This window comes from Periplaneta americana, chromosome 12 (genome assembly GCF_040183065.1).
Source record: "Periplaneta americana isolate PAMFEO1 chromosome 12, P.americana_PAMFEO1_priV1, whole genome shotgun sequence".
Lineage (NCBI taxonomy): Eukaryota > Metazoa > Arthropoda > Insecta > Blattodea > Blattidae > Periplaneta > Periplaneta americana.
The window spans coordinates 110,997,100-111,022,484 of record NC_091128.1 but is presented as its reverse complement, the minus strand read 5'-3'; the positions used below and the strand labels follow the sequence as shown (position 1 = coordinate 111,022,484).

The 25,385-nt window shown below is 34.1% G+C and overlaps 1 protein-coding gene across 1 annotated transcript in view; it reads right to left on the bottom strand.

The window, feature by feature from the left end:
* Wnt4 (Wnt oncogene analog 4) overlaps positions 1–25,385 on the bottom strand; it is a 254,529-nt gene that overhangs the window by 139,969 nt on the left and 89,175 nt on the right. Inside the window, exon 2 of the mRNA XM_069841967.1 lies at positions 19,441–19,532. The gene's annotated coding sequence lies outside the window, so the exon portion shown is untranslated. The remainder of the gene's footprint in view (positions 1–19,440; positions 19,533–25,385) is intronic.

Genomic DNA, 25,385 nt, shown 5'->3' with positions numbered 1-25,385 from the left:
AATTAGCTCATAAATTATTACTTTATCTTATAGGTTTATCTAAATTTAAATAAACTTGTAGTAATCGTTAAAACTTAACTGAAGAATATTGCTGGAGAATCTTTAAAGTGTAGTGTAAATATTCGTAATTTAAATATGTATTGTATTGATTAAGGCTGGTTGAGTGGAAGAGAAGGCCTTATGGCCTTAACTCTGCCAGTGAAAATAAAACATTCTATTCTATTTTATTGTACGTAGTTCTATTCTGTATTGACCTGTAAAATTAGTTTAGTATAAACCTTGGGAGTGCCATATAAGTTACATAATGTTCAAGTATCACCTAGCAGCATGGTAATATCTGTGAATGTATTGCAGCGTGTAGTTGATCCATATTTCAGGCTAAGATAACTTATTCGCAATGGAAACTTCTTGAGTTATTTCCCTCACGCCACAAACGTGATTCGAGGCTCAGAGGCCGCCTGCCACACTGTACGTGGAGTTAAGCAAATATTAAGTCTCGTGCGTTGTTGGAACGCAGAGAGAATAAAGGAACGAGCCGTTACTCTTTGAAACAGTCGCCGGCGCTTCGAGTATTGGAATAACAACTAAGCAAAAATGAGCGTCGTCTCGCATCGCTTCCTCGTGATAGGTGGATTTATCGTGTTGCAAATACAAATGTTCTTATTTATTTTGAAAACCGAATACGTAATAGCTTCCAGTCTACGGTATTTCATGAGCCATATTAAAAACTACTTTTCATCTTCGTATCGGTTTAGAGACTGAGCTACAACATCGTTAACTTCTGAATTTAAGAACGTTTCCTAAAGTGCTTGAGTGTTGCGCCTCATAATTTTGTGATTATATCATATGAGATTAAAATATAAAGTTACGAAGGTACTTTTCTTCTTAGGTGCACCTAATCTCTAGGCCTACGCAAAGAGCAAGGAGTATTGGGTGTCTAGAAAACCGTATGTCGAAATTTTAAGTCAGAACAGAACTACGGCAAATGTCGTGGGCTACATTTAGAACTTGTAGTACGCGATTTCTCAACCTCCATCCTCTGTTCACCTGTTCCGGCAGGGTTTTTTGTCGTGCTTCAATGTGCTCACTCGCGTAGTTACCAGCCGCGGCTTAATAAGAAAAAATGTCTGTTTCGGAGGAAGTAAGTGATTCGAAGAAGGCAAGGAAATAGTATTATTTCAATAATAAATGGGAAGAACAATACCTATTTCTGTGAGGAAGGGGAGATATACTGTATATGTTTGCTGTGCCAAGAAATGTTACTGGCTTGTTAAATACAAGAAATGTTCAGCGGCATCGCACGCATAGTTACAGTATATTAAATGTAAGAGTTTTAAATTTTAAAGGTTCAGTTAATTAAACTGTCTAACTTTTTCTTAGACATGCAGCTCATTCCTTTTTAATTACAAATATTATATATATATATATATATATATATATATATATATATATATGACACTCGGGAGGAAATTAAACGCAGAATAAATATGGGAAATCCCTGCCATTATTCGGTTGAGAAGCTTTTGTCATCTAGTCTGCTGTCAAAAATCTGAAAGTTAGGATTCATAAAACAGTTATATTACCGGCTGTTCTGTATGGCTATGAAACTTGGACTCTCACTTTGAGAGAGGAACAGAGATTAAGGGTGTTTGAGAATAAGGTTCTTAGGAAAATATTTGGGGCTAAGAGGGATGAGGTTACAGCAGAATGGAGAAAGTTACACAACGCAGAGCTGCACGCATTATATTCTTCAACTGACATAATTAGGAACATTAAATCCAGACGTTTGAGATGGGCAGGGAATGTAGCACGTATAGGCGAATCCAGAAATGCATATAGAGTGTTAGTTGGTAGGCCGGAGGGAAAAAGATCTTAGGGGAGGCCGAGACGTAGATGGGAGGATAATATTAAAATGGATTTGAGGGAGGTGGGATATGATGGTAGAGACTGGATTGATCTTGCTCAGGATAGGGTCCAATGGCGGGCTTATATGAGGGCGGCAATGAACCTCCGGGTTCCTTAAAAGCCAGTAAGTAAGTATATATAGACGACGATAATCATGATGATGATTTAACGACTTTAATTACAACAATGATCATGACGACGGCGATAAGGATGATCATGACAGTATTCATAAAGATGATCATCTTAATGACGATCACTACAATGACCATAACGAACACTACGATGGTCATGACGACAATGTTAATGGCGAAGGTACTCATTATGACAATGATCATGAGAAAGGAGATGAACATGACGATGGTGGCCATAAAGATGGCAATGATGATCTTGACGACGGAAATAATGACAATGAAGAAAACATGAACTACAGTCTATGTTTTTCCTTGCTGTCTTAAGGAGATTATGTTAAATAATTTTAAAATACATTACCTTCCTTTGAATTTGAACTACCGAATCAAATGGCGATTATGATAACTAGACCTCAGATTTTAGTTATTATTAATGAAGAAAAATCGTTCCAGCATCGGGAAACGAACTCACACCCTCAGCTAGACGCGTTGAGTGCTCTTACCATCTGAGCTATGCCGAGATTCGATCCCTATAATACATATAACTATCCTCCTTTGGATCGGATGCCAGGCATCGCTCAGATGGTAAGAGCACTCAGCGCGCCAAGCTGAGGATCCTGGGTTCGATTCCCGGTACCGAAACGAATTTTTCTCCGTTAATAAGTATTTACGAGATGACTACCGGTACATAAAGTCATTGATTACACAATATTCAACAGAGGACGGCGAGGTCCTCTAATAAGAATATACTCAGATTTTAGGCTAACTGCCCTTTTTTTCATAAAGATAAACTGAACCTAGTTAAATATCTTTAGTTATATGAACGTTTGGAATGTGTTTTTGGTGCCTAAATGGCTATTTTACCATTTGTGACCTATTTGAAGATTTTAGAGCGTGTTTCTATTTTATTAATTTAGCTATGTTTCCAATTTTTTCGTTTAGCAATGAAAGAGACGTTTTTAATATCTTGGGATGAGTACGGTTCAAAGACTTTGGTTGTAGGAAAGAAGAAATTCCTCTAAAGTGACTGATTTTTTTTTTGAGTACTTGAGCAGCAGTAAGCATTTGATGGTGTAGGGTCTACTTCTCCCTAAATATATCAGCATGGCGAATGACACCAGATTTAAATATTCATCCATTAATTCGGTATCATTGCAAATTTCTTTTTCCGCTTATAAAATAATTGTGTCCGAGAAAAGACAAAGTTTCGCTACAGAATATATAAAGAAAACGTTTGTTATGTATTTCAATGCCAATAATGAATAATGTGTTAATAAATTGTAAATTCATTATTAAATTCATTAATTTAATTCTAATATCAAAACTTTCGTATCAGCAGCTAAAGAGCAATGAAGTCGATGAATCATTAATTACTGAAATTACTATTAAAAAAAAATAAAAATGTCTAAAATAATCTATTGATTACCCTACTAAATTTATTTACTCGGATTTTAACGTTTTTAAATTGGAGCAGATATACAAATATATTAACTTTCTTTCATAACAAGAAAAATTTCAACACATATTGGCATAATTTAATATGAGAAGGAACATAGACCTATTATTTAATTTGATAGAATCCAAAATTTTAACGGCTGCTGGTATGAAACATGGCTTCAACTATGGCTTAAAAGTATATAAATTAATTTCTAAGTACCCTGGTTTAGAAAATATAAGTATCATAAAATTTAAACTTGAAATTAAAGAAATTATTAATGAAACTTAGCATGAGGTTGGATAATTAATTGCTAATTATTAATCTCATTTACTTATGAATATTAGTTATAAATACTTTCACTTATTTTATCATTGTTTGTAATCTATGCCATTTTTAGTGCTTAAATTTATTGTTTTTGTTTTCTTCTTTTTTTTCTGCTGCAATTATGAACTCTCGACCACGAGCGTTGATCGTACAGGGGTAAATTAATTTAATTTCATTTGTTTTAATATTTAATATGTCCACTATTGTATTGTATTAGTTTTTAATGTATTTAATAGGTATTTTTGTAATAAATGATCATTGATAAAAAAAATTACTTAATGTAGTCTTGAGGGGCGATGTAGATCCAAACTGATCAAAAATCACATTTGCTAAAAACTAGTCTAAAAATATTACTAGTGTTAGGAATCCCTCCACAAAATGCTACGGCCCAAATGTTAGTCTAATTGGGTTTTAAAATTTAAAGAGGCATGTCTTGTTAAGTACCAGGGCCCTTCTTTGTGTACTAGTCAGACCTACTTAGCTCCTTTGATTTTTTTAAAAATGATTTTTCTTCAAAATTTAGAATAACTGATTTATAAATTTTTCGTGTGCTATAACCAGTGTCGGTTGTTTTTGTTCTTGTGGATCACAAGACAAAAATAATTAATCATGTGACATGCATATTCAAACTTTACCTTGTTATTCACAATACCCAATTTTCAATAAATAAAGAACATTTTCTCAGAAAATATTTGTAACAAAGTAGGCCTAATGCAATTTTGCACACTGCTTTATTATTGCATAATGCAAATTTCTCTGCAGAAAATTAGTTTTTAGGTGAATATTTAAAGAACTTTAATTTGGCAAAGCAATGATATTTTCTTTCTACATACTATTATATTTTCGAAAATTTATTTTGACAAAAAATTTAAGTTTTAAAATTCTGTCTGCAGAGCTTTGTTACATATAATGTAGAGCATATGTGTACAACATTTCACAACCATATCTTTAGTATATTATGAGGAAATGTTCCTTATATTTTGAGATATTAGATTAGGTTAAGTTAGGTTAGATGGGTTCGTAATTAGGCCTCCTGACATGGTAAGGTATTGTAATTAAGTGTCATAATAGAGTCAGTCATTGTAAATACCTGTACCAAATTTCAGATGGATAGGAAAAAATTATGGGATCAGTGATTAATTATATGTAACCGTGTATTTGAGACTAGGTCTCTCCTTAAATTTAAGACATACCAAATGTAATGTTTCTAACCATAATTCTTTTACTTTTTGTCACTATATACCATAGTACTTAATACTCACTAATTAATTAAATGTATTTTATATTTATTTTAGTATTCGTGGATAGAAACACATTTTATGTCCATAAAATCGTATTTTTATCGCCTAAATTGTATTTTAGGGGCCTAAAACTGTATTTTGTGTCTATTTTGATAATTCTAAATCCTATTTTAGGTGCCTAAAGGTTGGTTTTTAAGGTTCTAAAATTCCGAAATCTAGTGATAACCGCTGGACTACCACGAAGACGGCATCCTTGTGGAAGGTAATGGAACCAGGTATCTCTTAAAAATGGGATGACAGTGAAACCACTACTGTTTTCATACACCACTGTTCATTGTCAAACCCATGTTTACTCGTTGTCAATATGTAAACACAAAGTATTATACTACAGTAGCAACATCTTCCCCTTCAAATTAAGAAGAGCTCTCCTGTTAATGGCCACATTTGTATTCATGCAGTCATTGTGCGAAGACAGAGACAGCAACTTACGAAGTAAGGCATGTCATTACTAACGCATACTTAAATCCATTTTCCAAGAGAGGTTTAAGCATCTTTGCTGTTAACGTTGTAACTCCATTCTACAATAGGACGAAAAATTAAGTGACAAAATTCTTAGATTTTTGTACGTGATACCGAACTAATACCTGGCTCACGAGTTGATAATAATGACATCTGGGTACTGTTGCTTGAAATTAGCTGTCCACTTTTTTCACACTAGGATTCACTTGAAGATTGGAAACAAATATATTTCTTACTGACAAGAAAGACACATACAATTTTGTCAACAAACAAAATGGACAAAGGAAAGAAATTTTCTGCTTGTAATATTGCCCAGTGGACTTCTTTGCGACTTATTTATGGACAATGAATCAACGGAATAAATTATTAAGTGTCTAATTATTAGAATGTCTCTGAACAAGAACAGAGGAAGGTATTTAATAAAGTCAATTCTGAATTTACGAAGTAAAATGGCAACAATTTTGCTCATCCAAAAACAAAAAAAAAAAAAAAATAATAATAATAATAATAATAATAATAATAATAATAATAATAATAATATGTGTGTGTCTAAAGCCTACCCACTTCACTTGCGTGATTCGGGTTTCGCATATTGCAGATAGGTGGCAGGACTGTGATCCATTTTTCAACTTGCACACCACTTCGGCAGGCTACGCTATGCATGATTTGTATCTGTGGAGAGTTATGACGTGTACTAGTGTAAGAAATGGTTGGTGATGATGATGAGGAAGGGAGAAAGGGAAACCCGGTGGCGGCACGTAGCCTACTCCTATCTAATAGCACCAAAGGGGCCGTCAGGCAAAACGTCCTCATCCGACGGACGAATCACTATCAACAGTGACATATCCTTCTCTTCATATGCATTGCGGAGAGATTTGGGATTTAACCTAGATATATTGGTACAAAATTGAGTGATTAGAAGTTTTACACCACCATCTCTCCTAGTCTCGAGGTAAAAATTTTAAAAGAAAATTTCTGACCCCGTCGGAAATCGAACCCGGGTCGGCTAGTCTGGAGGCAAAAAAAATAATGTTAAAGAAGAATTTGATGTGTGCACAACATCATGCAGAAATATAATATATTCGTATATCACACGGTATATAATATTTGATATTAATAACGTACAACTTACGCAATTATATAAAGCAAATTTAAGTTCTTTCTTTCACAAACACAAAATTATTTATAAGGCTGATCCTCACCCTCATAACACAAGATGAAATGCCTCCTCCCCTTTACAAGAAACACGGTGTTATAGGGCTATTTATGTTATAGATCTAGGTACATAAACCTAATTATTATTCCAGTAAAAAACATAATTTTCACAATTATGGCTCTTAGATCCTTATTATTTTACTTCAAGTCAGTTATATGAAAAAATTACAACAAAGATAAAACAGACTTTGTCAATAACTTCATCGACCACATCGGAATTGGATCTTTGGCAAATCCTTCTTTATTTATACGAAAATAAACGCCTATGAGACGGATTTCTTAATATTATGTAGATTTTTGTATTCAGGTCTCTCTCTAGGCCTACAATTTTTCTATATTCTCCACATATCTTAATCTCATCACCTCTGAATGTCCTTCAGTTAAAGTGGGCGTGAATGAAATAATAATAATAATATTATTATAGTAATTATATGAATATTATATTATTGTATTATTATTATTATTATTATTTTATTACTATCATAGTCCTATTTTTATCAGACCAAGCCTCCTGCCCAAATCATACAGGATTTTAAAATAGGCGCTAATTAATGAACAATGAATTATCATCCATAATAATAATAATAATAATAATCATCATCATCATCATCCTTGTCGTCGTACTGTCCACCCCTGTGGAGTAACGGTTAGCGCGTATGGACGCGAAACCAGGTGGCCCGGGTTCGATTCCCGGTCGGGGCAAGTTGCGTGGTTGAGGTTTTTCCGGGATTTTCCCTCAACCCAATATGAGCAAATGGTGCGTAACTTCCGGTGTTGGGCCCCGGATTACACGTCATGTAATCAATCAATTACAATGTTGAGTCTAATTCGGTCAATAACGTATTCCTTCTCTACTTGTGATTCACTTTAATGCTTTACATCGGTGACAAAAAAAACTCGAATATGTATCTGTAGTCTGCAATTCTGTAATAATAGCTTAATCTACTAAATAAAGTAGCCTATCCAACGAAAATTCGTTCATATAGAATGTATTTATTTAGCTAGGCCACACTCGCGGTAGCTCAATACATGCGGTATTGAACTCGGTAGCTGCCCAAACATGGGCCGCATGCGAGTCAAGGACACGCGAGATAAACTGTAGAACGGAGAGTTTTTCGCAATTTGTAATTGTAAAAAATGCTTACCTTTTCAAAGACGATGTTGAAAATGTTCCCCATTTGCTGCGAGGCAGGAGTAGGGTTGTCAGATTTTAAAAAATATCAAAGAGGGAGTTGGCTAGTTCTTCTCGTATGTTAATTTGTGGCGTCTTCGATTTGATTTCTTATCCAATAGGCCTACTGATCCCGTAGTTTTCAATTTGTCCACTATTTTATGGACTGCTCCTATGAAATCTTCCCTGAAATTCTCGACAGAGGACGTTTATTTAAAAGTTACAGCAAATGAACATTTTTTGTTTGGTAGTAAATCTTAAAACCATGCTGCAAGCAGCAGACACAAACAGAGAACCGAACCGAAATCACATTGCCCACGTCTCTCAAAACTGACAGATGCATCATGTCGCCTTATCGCGTCTGCAACTCGGTGTGATAAGCGCCACTTATTGTAGGGACATCATTTGTATGATTGTAATTGATATGATTATAATTGGTATGCTTGTGATTGATATGATTATAATTCGTATGCTTGTAATTGATATGACTGTAATTGGTAGGCTTGTAATTGATATGATAATTGGAAGGCTTGTAATTGATATGGTTATAATTAGTATGCTTGTAATTGATATGGTTATAATTAGTATGCTTGTAATTGATATGATTATAATTAGTATGCTTGTAATTGATATGATTACAATTAGTATGCTCGTAATTGATATGATTATAGTTGGTATGATTATAATTAGTATGCTTGTAATTGATATGATTATAATTGGTATGATTGTAATTGATATGATTATAATTGATATGCTTGTAATTGATAGGATTATAATTGGTATGATTATAATTGATATGCTTGTAATTCATATAATTATAATTAATATGCTTGTAATTGATATGATTATAATTAGTATGCTTGTAATTGATATGATTATAATTGGTAGGCTTGTAATTGATATGATTACAATTAGTATGCTTGTAATTGATATGATTATAATTGGTATGATTGTAATTGATATGATTATAATTAGTATGCTTGTAATTCATATGGTTATAATTGGTAGGCTTGTAATTGATATGATTATAATTGGTATGATTGTAATTGATATGATTATAATTGGTATGCTTGTAATTGATATGATTATAATTGGTATGATTGTAATTGATATGATTATAATTGGTATGCTTGTAATTGATATGATTATAATTGGTATGATTGTAATTGATATGATTATAATTGGTATGATTGTAATTGATATGATTATAATTAGTATGCTTATAATTGATATGATTATAATTGGTAGGCTTGTAATTGATACGATTATAATTGGTATGTTTGTAATTAATGTTAAGAGTAACATTGTTAACATTGTAAATCTAAAATGTATTCCATCCTCATAACTCGTGCAGATAATTACTAATTGAGTCATGTATGTACTGGGATTAATGACTAAGGGCTTATCTTTCGAAGTCCAGAATCAGGTCACTGCACTGGTTATAGCGTGGGGACGCCAAGCCGAGTAGAGGCGATCACGCGGACTTCAAAGGTCACCGTAGTGTCACTATGGGCAGGCCATAAAAAGGCGCGATGATCATTGGAGGACCTCATTCATTATTATTATTATTATTATTATTATTATTATTATTATTATTATTATTATTATTACTACGGTAGCTCTACAGTAGCAGAAGCGCGGAGGAGGGCGACGAGTGGCCCAAGTGGCTACGAGTAATCATCATCATCCTTATTTCATCACTTGTACTACGCCTTGTATTTCAAGATTGATTAATAAACTTAAGTATTGGCAGCCCTTGGTTGTTTAAAGGACTTAGGTCTTTTACTAACCCACCTACAACGCACTCCAATAGAAGTTACTCCAACAAATTTAATCACATCGGTTTGTACTTACAAAACTGTCGTCTCCGTATTCCGTACAGTAGCGAGCCCAAGCAAAATAAATGCACTGTAGATTTCCGCTCAGTAACTCCAAGAACAATAAAATTATGAAAAAATTGTTATTATTACAAGTGTCCAGGCTGCAAAAACCGCACTCAATTCAAATATCTGATAAAGTGTGAAACCCTTAGTGAACCGGTATGTTTATATTTTCTCATAAAACATTGAAACTAATGATAATACAAAGTTTTATAATGGTTGGAACGAGAGAAAAGGGGTACCAGACATTCTAGCTTAGATCTATAATAATTAGTTCAGAATAAAAAATGGAGTACAAAAGTTTTTGTTATTATTCACCGCCAATTAATATCCCACACACACAGCTATCCACGCATACAGTACTGCTGTGTGTAGTATGCATTAACATCTGTTTAGCACGTAGCATCGGGTTTACAGATTAAGACAATGAGCTCCCCTGCCTGAGTGACTCATTCTCAGTGTGTAACCCTGTCAGGGGCGGAGATAATTAAGTATATATAACGTTTCAAGGTAACATTTGTTTTATGGTGGTAATGGAGCGTAAGCCAATTATGTAAACCGGGATTGAAACAAATGACATGTTGAAAAAGACCGCGCAGAGATTAATATGTAAAACCGTATGCAAAAGACGAGACACCTCGACAGAAACATACAAAGCCGCCCACAACCTCGGAAACAGGGGTGTGTAATGGACTGCAAGGAAGAAATGCATTAACTGGCCACTTCGGTGATGCTGGTACACCTCTCAGGATAAATAATTCAGAAGTGTTAATTTTGTTTGCATGGTTTCTAACCATTATAATGAAAAGGCTTACACTCAGCAAAAACAACTGCAGTTGTACGTGGGTCATTTGCAGAATTTATATAACAAATGACGTCCGTCAATTCATACTCTTCCCTTTATTATTTTTATAACGATAGAGTTATAAATTCCTAACAGTGATTAGTTTCAATACTAATGTAGTAAACGTTACAAGAATTATTTCCTTCATGTGAAATATTTAACGGGAATGAAATAAAATTCTTATAGTAACAGCTAAAATGCCGTGTCCATACTAGTTAAGTATTTAAAATGGAGTATGATTATGTCCAGATAAACGTTTATTTAATAATGTAATTGAGAAAAAATTAAAGAAACATTTGATATTATCAAAACTTCGTCATTTGTGTCTGATTTTATATTTCCTTAAATATGATTGCATAATTACTCTAGTCCAGTAAATCAGTCAGGTCTGTTACACCACTCTGTTCCTATGAATACACACTTGAAAAAGAAATCCCACAGATGTCAGCATAAGCCAGGATGAAATACAAAGAGCCATCTTGATTGTACTGCTATGTTCACCCATTTTGATTTGACGAGTTTGTGTCTCATACTCTTGTTTTGTTATTTTAGTCTAAGCGTGGATTTTTACTCTGTTACTCTGTTTTTTGGCGAATCCTCGGACCTCATTTCATCTCACTACATCTCGCCAAAATGTAAAAAAATTGTACAACATTGTAAAAATTGTAGAAAATTACTAAATTGTAAAACTATAAAAAATTTGTAAAAATTGTAATTGTAATATTGTAAAATGTTGACATGTTCCACATCTTAAAGCTTCATTGCTCATGTAAGATCTATGGAATAAAATAAATGAATGGAATGAATGAATGAATGTCAGATCTGTTTGTGTTGTGTTTTCTACAAATAGCCTAATAACATATAAAGTCAAGATCAAGAGGACATAATAGTACATGCGCTGCCCGGAGATTGAAACTTTAGCACACGTCTTGGGATTCTGTGATCAGGGATTGCTCTTGAGGAACTCTAGACATCATTTTACAAAATCCAAAATTGCTGCCGCATTAAGAAATAAGGGCTGGATAGTAGAAGAAGAAATCTCCTGTCTAGCTGAAAATGGGTTAACGAGACCAGTAGATATTTTAGCGTACAATGCTGACACTAAACAGGGCATCATTGTGGACCACGATACGTTTTGAAGTAGAACGTCATCAGTCAGCCGAGGTTCACCTTGAAATGAAGTCGATCTATGAGCCTACAGTCAACTATTTCAAGCTGAAATATGCCTTAATTCACGTTGAAGTATTCGGCTTGCTCATAGGTGCTCGAGGGACTATAACAGTTTATTTCGAAGAATTTCGACGGCAGTTTGCTCTGCCAACATCTCTGAGGGATGACATTGTGATAATTGCGTTAAAAAATCCTGCCAGATCCTAATTAATCACATGGTGCCACAATAATAGCAATTGTAATTTTTCACGCACTTTTCTTTGTTTTCCTTCTTTAAAATTTAATATCTATGTTTACATATATTTTATTAATTTTTTTTTTGAGAATATACTGAGCCCGTAAGGGCTACCCTCAATGGGTGGCAGCTCAATATTATTATTATTACTCACTATTTTGAAGATCTTTAAGCAAAAAAAGTTTAGATTAGAACATGCTTATGTTTGCTTTGTTGTGTCTGTTACCTGTCAGATCTGTTACTCCATGTCATGTCTGTTACATCATTCAAAACAGTGCCTTAATTTTTTCTAATTATCTATCGTTAAAGGAACTAAGGCTCAAATACCTTCGCCTTAAGGGCAATCTATTAAGATAATTGTTACTGAAAGAATGGTTTTCTGTTAGTTACTGAAGAAGTTATTATATTTATATTAGGTAACATATCTGATATTAAGATATTTAAAATATTTGTTCATTTTTTATCTGAAGTTAGTTCTGTTACTATTCCAAGACTTATGTACTGTTTGAATAATACAGTATCTGATATAAAAAATAAAGGCATTCTATTTCTATAAAAGATCTAGGATTGTCCTATAACACACCTGACATTTAGTCGTGCCATCAAAGATTCATTGATACTTGTAAAGAATGCTGTAAAGCAAGTTGAGTGTAGAATGGCTGATTGCTATGGCAAAGATATTGCACTATATTAATCTTGCAAAATATGCACTAAATAATATTTTAATTTTGACGTTTTCAATTTACCATTTGTTATACAAATTTTGCAAATGACCCACTTACATTTTGAATGAATGAATTCAAAGAGGAATTCTGAAGTATTATTGTAGAAACTACTTGGAAGAATCAAGAGAGGAAGACGTACACTTCTTGAATAATCGGTACCGTTCTGAATAAATAGGAGAAAGCAGTAATAGTAAGCAATTTAGTTTGAACTTATTCCTTTGCTGGTGATACTGTTGTCACAACATACTCCGAACCTTACATCTCCTGTCTTTCGAATTGTTCGGTGAGGAATATAACTTCCTAATCAACGTAACGGCACGGCATGGATGCCCCTCCTTCTGGTAACGAGACTCTTTTCAGCATATATTGATCCTTCCACTGTAGGGCTCTCTATTTAAAGGAACTTGGTTCAGTTACTGGCGTATGAAATTAGGTATCTTCTCACGGCACTACGGTTTTCAGAAGAAAACATGACTTCACAGCAGGTCAGTCTTGTGTAACCAACTCCTCTCTCATCCGGACAGGGGATCGGTATTTACAGACTTATTACACCTAAGGCTATACATTAGATCAGCGTTTCTCCAACTTATTTGAAGTGGGGACCACTTTTTTAAGTCAAAACAGTTCCGCGGACCACCTTACTCTTGTTCCCTTCGAAAACAAATTTATAATTTTTGTAGTATATTTTAATATCAATATACTTATATTTTAAAATAGAATTATTAATTAAAATGTATTAAATTAAATTAATTTTATATCAGTTTTTAACTAATTAAGCTAATGTTAATAAAAGAAATTTCATTTTTGTTTCTTTAATAATTCAAGGCTGTTAGAGTTTGGATAATCTTTAACTTATTAACTAAAATAAATAAATAAATAAATGTTGGTTCTCACATTATTGAGATGGATGAGCCTGTCGATTCTTGCACAGTTGTTCTATATTTGGATGTATGCTTGTAAGCTTAAGTCGGAGATCGTCACATACATCGAGTCGATATCGGTAGCCTACTTTGTATGAAAACCCTTCCTCACACAGATATGTAGAAGAAAACTGAATTATAATCTCTAAAGCACCATTGTACAATTCACTGTATTCTCTTTTCACTTACAGTATGATGAGGTCCAGAAATTAACCATACCCTCCGCTTGAAGTCCGGTATCATTCGAGAGTTCAATTAACTGTTCTCTTTCACTCAATGAAAGTTTGTTAGTTTCGATATCGCAATAAAAGTGATCACGAACCCATAAAAATTCGTCATATTATTTACTTGGAAAATAAGTTTCAAATTGTGACCTCAGAGTTGTATTATTGGTATACGACATACAGAAGTGCCCATTTCAGTGTGTAGACTGGGTGCCGGCAAAACTATTAAGAAAGTCATAAATACATGGAAGGGTTCGGACCTCTGTTATGAATTTGAGTTATTCCTGGCTGGGTTACAGGGGCAGCGCCAGATGTGCAGGGAAAAGATGGCGAGAAACACCACGTTCATAGTGCTTTAAATCCCTCTTTTGTTGTTGAGAGTAGAGTGGGAAGTCAGTAGACGGATAGAATAATAAACTTCATTAAATGTCAGTACTGAGAAAAAAAGTGAAAGGCGATTGCCATATATCATTTCCAAACTCTGAGATTTTCAACTATAGTGTGATACGCAATTCGTTTGAATTTTATTTTTTCTTCTGCCTTTTTTTTTTTTTTTTTTTGAAGGACCACAAGGGCAGTCCTCGAGGACCAGAGGTATCCGCGGACCATAGTTTGAGAAACGCTGCATTAGATTATATAGGCTATATATTACTTAGAATATTATGTACATATATTGGAGTGGAAGCGGTGGGAAGGAGAAGAGGGGAAAAACGAAGAGAACAATAGATGGATGGCGTCAGAAGGAGTACAGGGCTTATGACTAGAAGAGATCTTACTGAAGAAGATGCTGCTGAGGATAGAGATTTGTGTTGTTGTTTGTTGTTATTTAGTCAACTGTCCAAAGACAGGTCTGAACCTTACAAGCGATACAAGAAGTGCACTTATGAGGCAACTAGGCCAGGAGATAATGGGGTAGGGTGGCCAGTTCCATTCCCCCTCCATTGCATACATCGCCGACTAGCTACATATTACACTAGTCAGACTTTAGATGTATACAAACACATATCGTCAAGTGAGATGTACTGCCTGATAATAGATGTACATATCAGCCAGAACCTCAATCAGAGGATAAGAGATTTGTGGAGAAGGAAAATTTCTTTCGGTGAAGGATAACTATTGTATTGTAGAAAATTTCTAATAAAAAAAAGATTTTTATAACAATATTTTACAGGTTTATCTTCACTAATATTAATTTATGATCAGGCGAAATCTATATCAATATCATTGTTGTCGTCATCGTCGCTTAATCTAAAATGAGCTATTTCATCAATCATTCGCCCGGACTTCTGAAGGTATTTTTTCTCTAATGCAGTGACGTGACTACAGTACCCATTCCAATCCTCTGCTATCACATCGGAAAGTCCTTTCATTGTCAAGATTCCTAAATTAGACAAAGTAATGTCCAGTCATATTGTGTGCTCGAATAAGCTATAGTATTTCATTTTATCCCAGGCCAAGTCAACCGCAATGAGGTCGCAGATGTAAGGAAGTAAATGAAGGACTCTATGGCAATGTACTTCGAAAAGCTTGTCTACCTGGCATTCCTTTGCCTTGGTTTTATCGGGGCTCACTTCGTGTGAACCAGGCGCTGCCAGAAGTGGACTTTGACAAATTCACGCTACAGGAGAGTGGTCATTTTTTGTGTCTAGGGCTGTACATCTCTCCTAAATTACCTCTGAATACACGGTATTTGATTAACTTATTTTCTTCTTGCTTGTTTCTCTATTCATTTGTTTCTTTTACGCGCGTCTCTCTTATGTGAAACCCTGAAAACTAGATGACTCAAAATATCAAGAAAATTCTTGAATAAAAGTAGGGTAGCCAATCAGATATAATACATTTTACTGTGTCATAGAGCACTGGATGAAATCGGTACTAGAAAATTAAATGAAATACAGTATGCACAATTTAACACTGCTAATGAATTAAATTCATACCGTCGCAGACTAGTTAATGTTTTTATTTACACTTTGAAACCGATTTCTTGGAATAACTCAAATTTTCACTCATTCGCCACACAGATTTCAACTTATCGCTAGCATGCGACTCATTTCTTTGAGGGACAATTCTTATCATTCCCGGTAGCCGACCTTACATTGCAGTCACGGCTGTAAATACTATTTAACAGCGAAAAAGATTACATACCACTACAATTATACAGAGAGTAAAAATAAACGGTAATGAAACCATTTCGCAAGTTGCAACACAGAAATTAACAAGGGGAATCTAGGTTCCCATGTTGCCGTTGAATAACGTTACGTAAAGTAGCCCTATTTGTATAGCCTGCGCATGTTTTTAACTTTTTAAAAAATTACAGTATATTCACGCATGTACAGCTGTCAAAAAAAAAAAGTGGCCGCACTCGTGAACAGCGAATATTTTCAAAGTCCACTTCGGGTCGCGGCGATGTTACACGATGCATGTGCTTGTACAAGCAGTTCCGGAACTATGAAAGTGTTCCATATCTGCTCCTCGCAGACCAGCGGTAGAGTGCTTGTTTAATGATTCAAAGGTTCTGGGTTCGGCCCTTCTTCAAGTTTTCATTTTATTTTTTAATCGTTCTTTAGCGATGTAAATGATATTCAAATTATCATTTATATCCAGTTATCGTTCTTGATGGATATCACGTTATTTATATTTTGTTATCGTTCTTTAGAGATATGAATAAAATTCAAGTCATCATTTGTATTCTGTTATCGTTTTATAACGATATGAATAATAATTATTACTATTGTAGCTACAGTATCTCCAATGGGGGTTAGCCCTATTTTACATATGTATGTTAGGGCTATAGTTTTATACACAAAAAAGATAAGCATAAAGAGAAATGGAAAAGAAAATTAAATTAGCTTACGCGATGTAAACAAAACATAAACAATCCGTAAATTAGGCATTGCGATTGCAAAACAAATATCAGTTATCAATTTGAAACATACAAAAACATTAACAACACACATACGTAACACTTCTATAACACAAATATGCAGCTTTCTGTACCATACATAATAAATTAATACACAATAGTCACACAAACACAATCAAACTATAATTACGACATTGCGACGACATCAAGCATCCCATAACTGACTCACATACATAACAAATAAAGCATCCGTTGCAACACATACACTTCAACATAGTAACCACACTTTTAAAAGTTACAAATTTGGCTCCAAGAAGAATAAATAGGACACTGTTACTAATTACTATTCTTCTACAATTTCTTAAATACATCTGTAATAAATCTGTTAAATTCCGATATGAATAATATTCACGTTTTTTATATTGTTATCGTTTTTTAGCGATATAAATAATATTCAAGTTATCATTTATATTCTGTTTTCCTTCATTAGCATTATAAAATAATATTCAAGTTATTTATATTGTTATTGTTCTTTCGCAATATAAATAATCTGTATTTTATATAAGTAATTATTATAACACAAATAAACATCTTTCTTTGTAAAATAGGTTATTTTATTTAGATAATTAAATACTTATTATATAATAACTTATATTAATTAAACAAACCGATATTTATCATTAATATTGTGTTATCGTTCTTTAGTGATACTGTATAAATAATATTCAAGTTATTTATATTGTAATCTTTCTTTAGCGATATAAATAGCATAAATTTAATATTAGGTTTGGAAAAATCCAGTTGCATAATACTGCTATTAGTTTTTCTTTTTGTATTATTACATTATACTATCTTGAACCACAATAAAATGAAAAGGAGTAACGAGGAATTGAACCTGAGACGTTGACATCTAAATTCCGACGTTCGTCCGCTGAGCTACGAGGGCAAAAGTATGGAAACATTTTCGGAAAAATTGGCCCAGTCACACTCTAAGATTTTCTGGTGATTCGTAGAAGCTAGTCCAGGATGCGGGGGGCAAAGGGTAATTGAGATTTCCCGATCTCTGATAGGGTCAAACATCCTGATAGAATTAATATTTAACCCTTGCCGTGACTTTCGGTGAAGTCCGGAGGGCCCAATTAGTCAAATCCACTCTCCTCATCTCCACGCTTGGGCCCCCTGGAATTGAATAAGATGCGAAAGAGATAGTGGTGTGCGGAAAGCAACGGGATGTTACCGCATTTAGGCCTATCCTTCCCAAGAAAAACTGCAAACATGAACACAGGAAGCTTTTAATAGAAGAAGAAGGATCTTCTGCGGACCTCTGGAAAAAGAACTAAGGAAGAGACTAGTGAAGTGCTTTGTGTGGAGTGTGGCATTGTATGGGGAAGGAACATGGACATTACGACGAAATGAAGAGAAAGGAATTGAAGCATTTGAAACGTGGATGTGGAGAAGAACGGTGCATGTGAAGTGGACAGATAGAATAAGAAATAAAATTGTGTTTGAAAAAGTGAGTGAAGAAAGAATGATGCTGAAACTGATTAGAAAGATAAAAAGTAATTGGTTGGGTTTCTGGTTGAAAAGAATAATAGACGACATTAGGATATGTGGATCATATGCGGAGACTAAGAGGAAGGCAGAAAATAGGAAAGATTGGAGATTGCTGGGTTTGCAATGAAAGACCTGCCCATGGACAGAACACTTATGTATGTATGTTCAGAATGCCTGGAATATCGTGTCTAAAACAGTCGCTATTTGCAAAGACTAGTCAATTCCATGCCCACTCGACTGCAAGATGATCGAGATAAGAGGAAGATAGACTAAATATTGAATTGTGGCTTTTTGTTTTGTTTTTTGAACGCTTAATTGTTTGAATGTTTTAAGGCCGACGCCAGTAAATTTGTTTTGTTTATGCCACGAAAGATATTTTTATTAAGAATAAAATCTTTTTTCTTTCCATTTGCAGCCACAATATCATAATGATAAAGTCATGGCATAATATATTAATGAACCTGATGTTAATTACTAAAATAATTGTAAAAGGGAAAGGAGCCATTATGTATAGTTTGTCTCTCTCAAAAACAGAACCAAAAAGAACATAAAAAGCATGTGGTTGTAGTCGAACGCAGGACCTCAAGAATAAGAGGCCTGAACGCTACCATTATGCTATCGATAACACATAGAATACTTCAATTATAACTGTAGATATCAGGCAACGTGGTTCAACAACATGTAACATCGCCTGTCTCCGAATTGTAGCGAAGATACCCGAAGGGAACTTTGTTTCAGGAGAGCGGCCACTTTTTCTTTTGACAGCTGTACAGTTGAGAAGGTAAGACCTGAGCCAAACAATTTTATGCGCAGTATATTAAGATGATATCTCCTCTGTATCGGCCGGCGAAAGAGAAGGAGTGCTTTCTCCTCTGCGTGTGATTGGATCAGGTTTAAACTTCCCAAGTTTATACTCGGTACGATTGCTTCGAGCCTGTATGATATCGTGCATGACATCACAGCGGACTACACAACAGTCTTGTTAAATATTAACAAAGTTTTGTTAACAAATTATGACGAAACTCTAGAGCATAAAAGCTAGCTGGAATTTGAATACGGATTTAAAAATCTCGTTTTTACTTACGTATTCACTCAAAATGTGTATGATCCAACTCTTGTTCTTCGGACGTGGCAAGCGATTGGATGTGGGGTGTGACCGGAAGCTGTTTCAGGTTTCTGTAACAATGTGTAAAACATACATTATGATATTATATTTTTCTGGTAATAAACTTTTGGAAATCCCCCTCTGCATGACGCCACCACATAACGGATCAACTTGACAGCTCTCAACTCTCCACAATATTTACTTATTTACTTACATATTTATTTATTTATTTATTTATTTATTTATTTATTTATTTATTTATTTATTTATTTAATCTGACAATAGCTGATCTTTCAAATATAACTTTCCGGAACAATAGTTGTACGGTAGCGAATTCTGTTTCAGAAAATTAGTATTGTTCCTACAAAATTCATACATTCGAACAATATTAAAATGACATTAGGCTACATTTAAATCTGTATTTTATTTAATAGGACAGAAATATTCACTGTAATTTATTTATAGCTGCACAAAAATCTCTGTTGCAACGAAAATAATAGCAATAAAAATATTGCAATGCTACTGCAGGCTGTTTTTTGTCTCGAGTATTTTTCAACTGAAGTCATCGCTTGGAAAGTACAGGGTCGTCGAGAGGCGACATGACAGCTGTAAGGAACAAACTGAGCACAAATAACACTGACTTTAATAGTGCAGAATATATAACGACCAAGATGTTCAAAGCAAGGTCTACTGCATTCCTTAAATAATATTGCTATTAATTTAAGGTACCATACCTTTATATCATAGGCTAAACAGTATTCACAATTTGTCGTAGGGAAACAATTATTATTTTTCTTCAAGATGTAAGTTATCATTATTATGAAGTAAAATTTCAAGAAAGATTGTAAGACTTCATTTAATGTAGGCTGCTTTCTAAGCTAGAATTTAGAATTGTCTTAAAAACCCTTTTTTTTTCAAACTTTTTAAGAATAAAATCTTGTTGGTTTATAGAACCACAAAACTGTATTTTATTTATTTCCTAAAAAGATGTTCTGAAGCTCAGTAAGTCGGGTTGTAGCCCTGATCACATACAGATTTCTCATTCCTATGTTAAAATCGGTTGCACTTTGAAGAGAACAACCGCCAGGATCGCCACCCGGCCGCCGTAAACGAACACGAGATGGGAGTACAGTCGCTAATGCAATTCAAATGGGAGTTATGACGTGACTCCTTATGTAACAACTATATGGCAGCATAGTAAACCAGACAAAAGTTGTTACCGTCAAAATCTATAACGCCGAGCAATCTGGGTAGGCCTATATATGATCTAGGGTTGTAGACAGATTTTTATTAATGTAATTTTTTCCGAAATGAAGGGACGTATTTCTTCATATTTGTACTTATTGAATAATAAACAAGTTATTATTCCAAGATTAGTAATAGCTCTTTTATACAAAATATATTTTCATACAATCAGTTATAATAGTCATATTTTAATATACATTTAGAATTAAGAACTAATTCCTTTTAAATTTATAATATATCCTTCACATTTTGTGCATGTATTACTCTTTTCTTCGCTCCTTTCGTTTTTCAGATTTTGCTACTACTTTCACTACTATTAGAACAAATCTTTACGGCAGATTTCGCAACTTTCATCAAGACATGAAGGATCAAAAGTGGCGAGCGATATAACCAACAAAATAGTTGTATATAATACATATCGTCTTAACTCCAGAAAACAACATTTTTCAGTGACAAAAAAATTTTAATGGAGCGTGAGCAGGTGCTTTCATAAAATATAATTACCAAAATCTCAGATTGACCATTTATCAGATTTTACATTAATAGAATAAAGCACTAAAAACTCGTGTAGGCTTATATCAAACATTAACCAGACGAGATTTTGAATTAACAGGTATTCCCCTTTGCTATCTTTCGAATATACGTGGTTTTGTATTTTGTAATTTGCGGAAAATGTTTTGTCATTCTTTTTTAAGTTCTCATAAATCATTGAGGATCGATATTTTGTAACTGTTAAGCCCGAAACCTTGATTTCAGCGGCCATTGAATTTACAAGGTTTTGGAATAACAGCGACGATATGTGAGTTTATTCTACTCATTTTGTGTACAGTAATTGAGGGGTTCTCTGTAATAACAAGGCAAGTTGACATTGACTATAGGCTTACCGTTATAAAATCAAGTTAAGTGCACATGCTTTGCTATTACAGGAACGAAAACATTTATATTTTGTTCCTATGACACACATTCACTAGTTTAATGTTTAGAAACAAAAGTCCTCTAAAGTTTCATTAGTTGGCGGTAGTGTCCGTAGTTAAAATAAACATAGATGTTCCGGTGTGCCGCGGTATACATGACACTATGACAGTTCGTTTACTTGATGCAACATGGAATCGGTTGATTGGAGCGATTTGAAAGAATATGATATTATTTTGGAGAACAAGAAAAGAAGCAAAGACCCTAAAAGAAGTGGAAATCACAAGCCAAATAAAATTGTCATTGTACATGAACCATAACATGATGGTCAGCATATATCGTGTCAAGTGCAAAATAAAGGTAAATGGCATTCCTCAACAGAGATCTTTACATGTGGGTGTTGCACTTGCCAAGATAAACGAAGTGAGAAAAAATTTGCGATACGATAACGAAAAGAACCATTCATACTACAATATAACAAGATTCTTGCTTCAGATGGGAACGAGAGTTAAGATTCTGGTGGGGATGAATCTGATCTTGAATACTAAAATATTAATTTCTTTATTGTAGTAGTGACATTTTATTCTTATTGAAAGCAGCAAAACTTATTGTGCATTTGTAACTTTATTTTCCTTTGTTATGTTATATTTATGTAAGAGAAATTGAATTACTTTATGTTATACATGTAATAACATGTGTAAATAGCATACAGAAAACAGACACTTGAAATAATAATAGCCTACAAACGTTTGTCATTAGCGTGGTTGTATTTATAATGTTCCATAAACTGCAATAACAAGGTAAGTAGGATGCCAGTATTTAAATAAAGTTGTAGAAAACTCTATTCATATGTATCATATACAAGGTGTTTCCGGACTAGTGTTACAAACTTTCAGGGATGATGGGGAAGGCCATATGTATAAATTTGAGATAAGGAATCCTGGTCCGGAAATGACCGAGTCGAAAGTTACAAGCAAAAATAGTTGTGTGGAAATGAAATAATTTTATTCCTCTGTACACCTTATTTGTGTATATTCATCTGTACATCTTACACATACTGTATTCATATGACGTTGTTTACGTTTCTACTTACAGTATTCCATTCAGTGCGCTGTCTGAGGGATGGGGACAGGGAACTACACTAAAGCAATGCAGATGGCGTAATATGTAACAAACATGGTCGGTCCTGATATGCACGTCTGTAGACAGCAGTGTATATGTACAAGTTGTAGTGTCCAGTCGATCAGTCCTAGTGAAATGGAGGAGTACACGAGAGCGGAATAAGCAGATCTGATTTTCGAATACGGATGAGCCAATGGGAACAATAGACAAGCTCACAGATTGTATCGGGTCAAGTACTCACGTACGAGACATCCGGCCCATACATCTTTCCCCGACTGTTCCAAAGGTTAAGAGAAGGAGGGAGCGTGGTGTGAAATTACAATTTCATTTCCACACAACTATTTTTGCTTATAACTTTCGACTCAGCCATTTCCAGACCAGGGTTCCTCATCTCAAATTGATGCATCATCCCTGAAAGTTTGTAACACCAGCCTGGAAATACTCTGTATATGAATCAAATTTAATGTTCAGAAAATATGTTTCAAGAACACTTTAGCGTAATGAAGCTGTACCTAGAAGTACATAAGTATGATTGAAGGAATTTTCAAATGGATTTTACTCAAAACGTAGCCTATTTTCTTGACCTGTCTTGTTATTGCAGAGAGCCCCTCATTTTTTTCATTTTTTTTTTCATTTCATTTATTATATTCCATAGATCTTACATTAGCAATGAAGCTTTAAGAAGTGGAACAAGTCAAAATTTTACAAGATTACAATTACAATTTTTACAATATTTGACAATTTTTACAATTTTACAATTTTGCAATTTTCTACAATATTTTGGTGAGATGTAGTGAGATGAGGTGAGGCCCGAGGATTCGTCAATTGTGAAAATGCGTAATAGGCCTATAGTAGAAAAAGAAGAGTGCCCTGTTTCATTTTCATCCGTTATTTGAGTGATTTCATGACATCTCGTGTCTGAAGATGGTATAGTTTAGTTAAAGTTTCAATCAAATAACACCCTACAAAGTATCAAATACTTCCTTCTCGTCTAAATACTATACCCACGTAATGTATTCACAAAGAAGTAATAATTCATACGTCAATAGAACGTGACAGGGGGAGTTTTTCTGCCTTGCATGTATGAGAGTGAAGTGTTGGTATTATACCGTAATTGCACAAGCGATCTGCAAAGACAGCACGCCACGCCCCCCAGACAACTGGAAACATACCTCATTTCTCTCGACTAGTAATTACCTTGGAAGAAATGTGAATTTGAAATAGTTTATTATTACGAGGTGGGGAAACACAGCTTCCGTTACGAGTTAGCCTCGACAAAACACAGACGTACTGCGCAATTGTTCTTGTAATGAAGACATCTATTCACGTAAATGGCGCCATGTGCGTGCAACCTTGTGACAGCAGCAAAACACTCAATAGACAGGCATTTCACAGCATGTAATTGTTCCTATGTAGCCTATTCTATCTTGCAAAACAAATGTTACCTCGTGCAGAGGAATTTTATTATTGTTTGGAGGAAAAATTGACAAAAATTACTCTTGCAAAAATTTTGTACGCAGGCGAGGTTGTCAGATGAAGAGAAATAAACACTGTTCAGGGGAGAAATTTGGTTAAAAATTATACCAAGAGTAAATTGTACATTCAGTACTCAGAGAGAGGCTACTGTTTGTACGCAGCGAACAATTTGGTGTACTGATTGAAGGAGAAAGTTTATTGGACATAATCCATGACCAAAAAATGAATATTTTCATAAGCCTATACACAGTATAGTTTCCATATCAATCGTGAACTGCAGAAACTCCAAAAGTCACAACTTTTCTGAAATTCAGTTTTTTCTTATGGTTGTAATAGGCCTATACGATGCCCTTCAAGTGTTGCAGGAACACCACATAGCCAGTGTTCAGTGTATATTTCACAGCGGCGATAAGTTACAATGATTTGCAGGAATACCAAAAAATCCAGGTCATGTGGAATTTTATAAAAAAATCAGGTTTTCTTTTTTCTTTATAACTTTAAAGGAATTTGAGGAATTAAATGTACTATTCACATAAATTTTCATTTATGTACTTATGTTAGTGTACTTCTTAAATTTCTTGGCTAAAATATAGTTTTGAAGTTGTTTAAAAGATAAAGTCTCTCTCGCACTTCTTCACTTAAAAATTGTTTTAAAGAAATAAAATTATTGCTTCCAGCCACGACTTGCAGAAACATCTGACATGTTCAGGCAATTCAGATTTTTTTCAGGAAATACTAAAGAAAGAATTAAACTACTTGTACGACAGATACTAAAACTTATTGTTCTGCTTCCATTAAAATATTCATTTCAAAATATGAAAGCTTTTGCAAATAATCAGTTTTTTTTTATCTTTCCTGAAAAATTTACTCAAATGGGCATGTTCACTTTTCATACACGGAGAAATGAACTCTTTGATAGAAATTTTACCACAAATTATTCGAGAGATGAAAATAAATATAACAGAGTTGCAAGAGTTAGAGAAATTAACTGTTTTGGAAGAGATGTTGCCAATAATTATCCGTTAGAAGGAACGAGGAGTTCTGAACTCTAAAGATAAATTACTGTACGCAAAAAGAATTAGGCCTAAGTTACCGTTTTGAGGCCAATTTTTTTTCAAAAATGTCCATGAAAATTAAAAGTAAGTTTTATAGAAATTTATGTTGCCGAG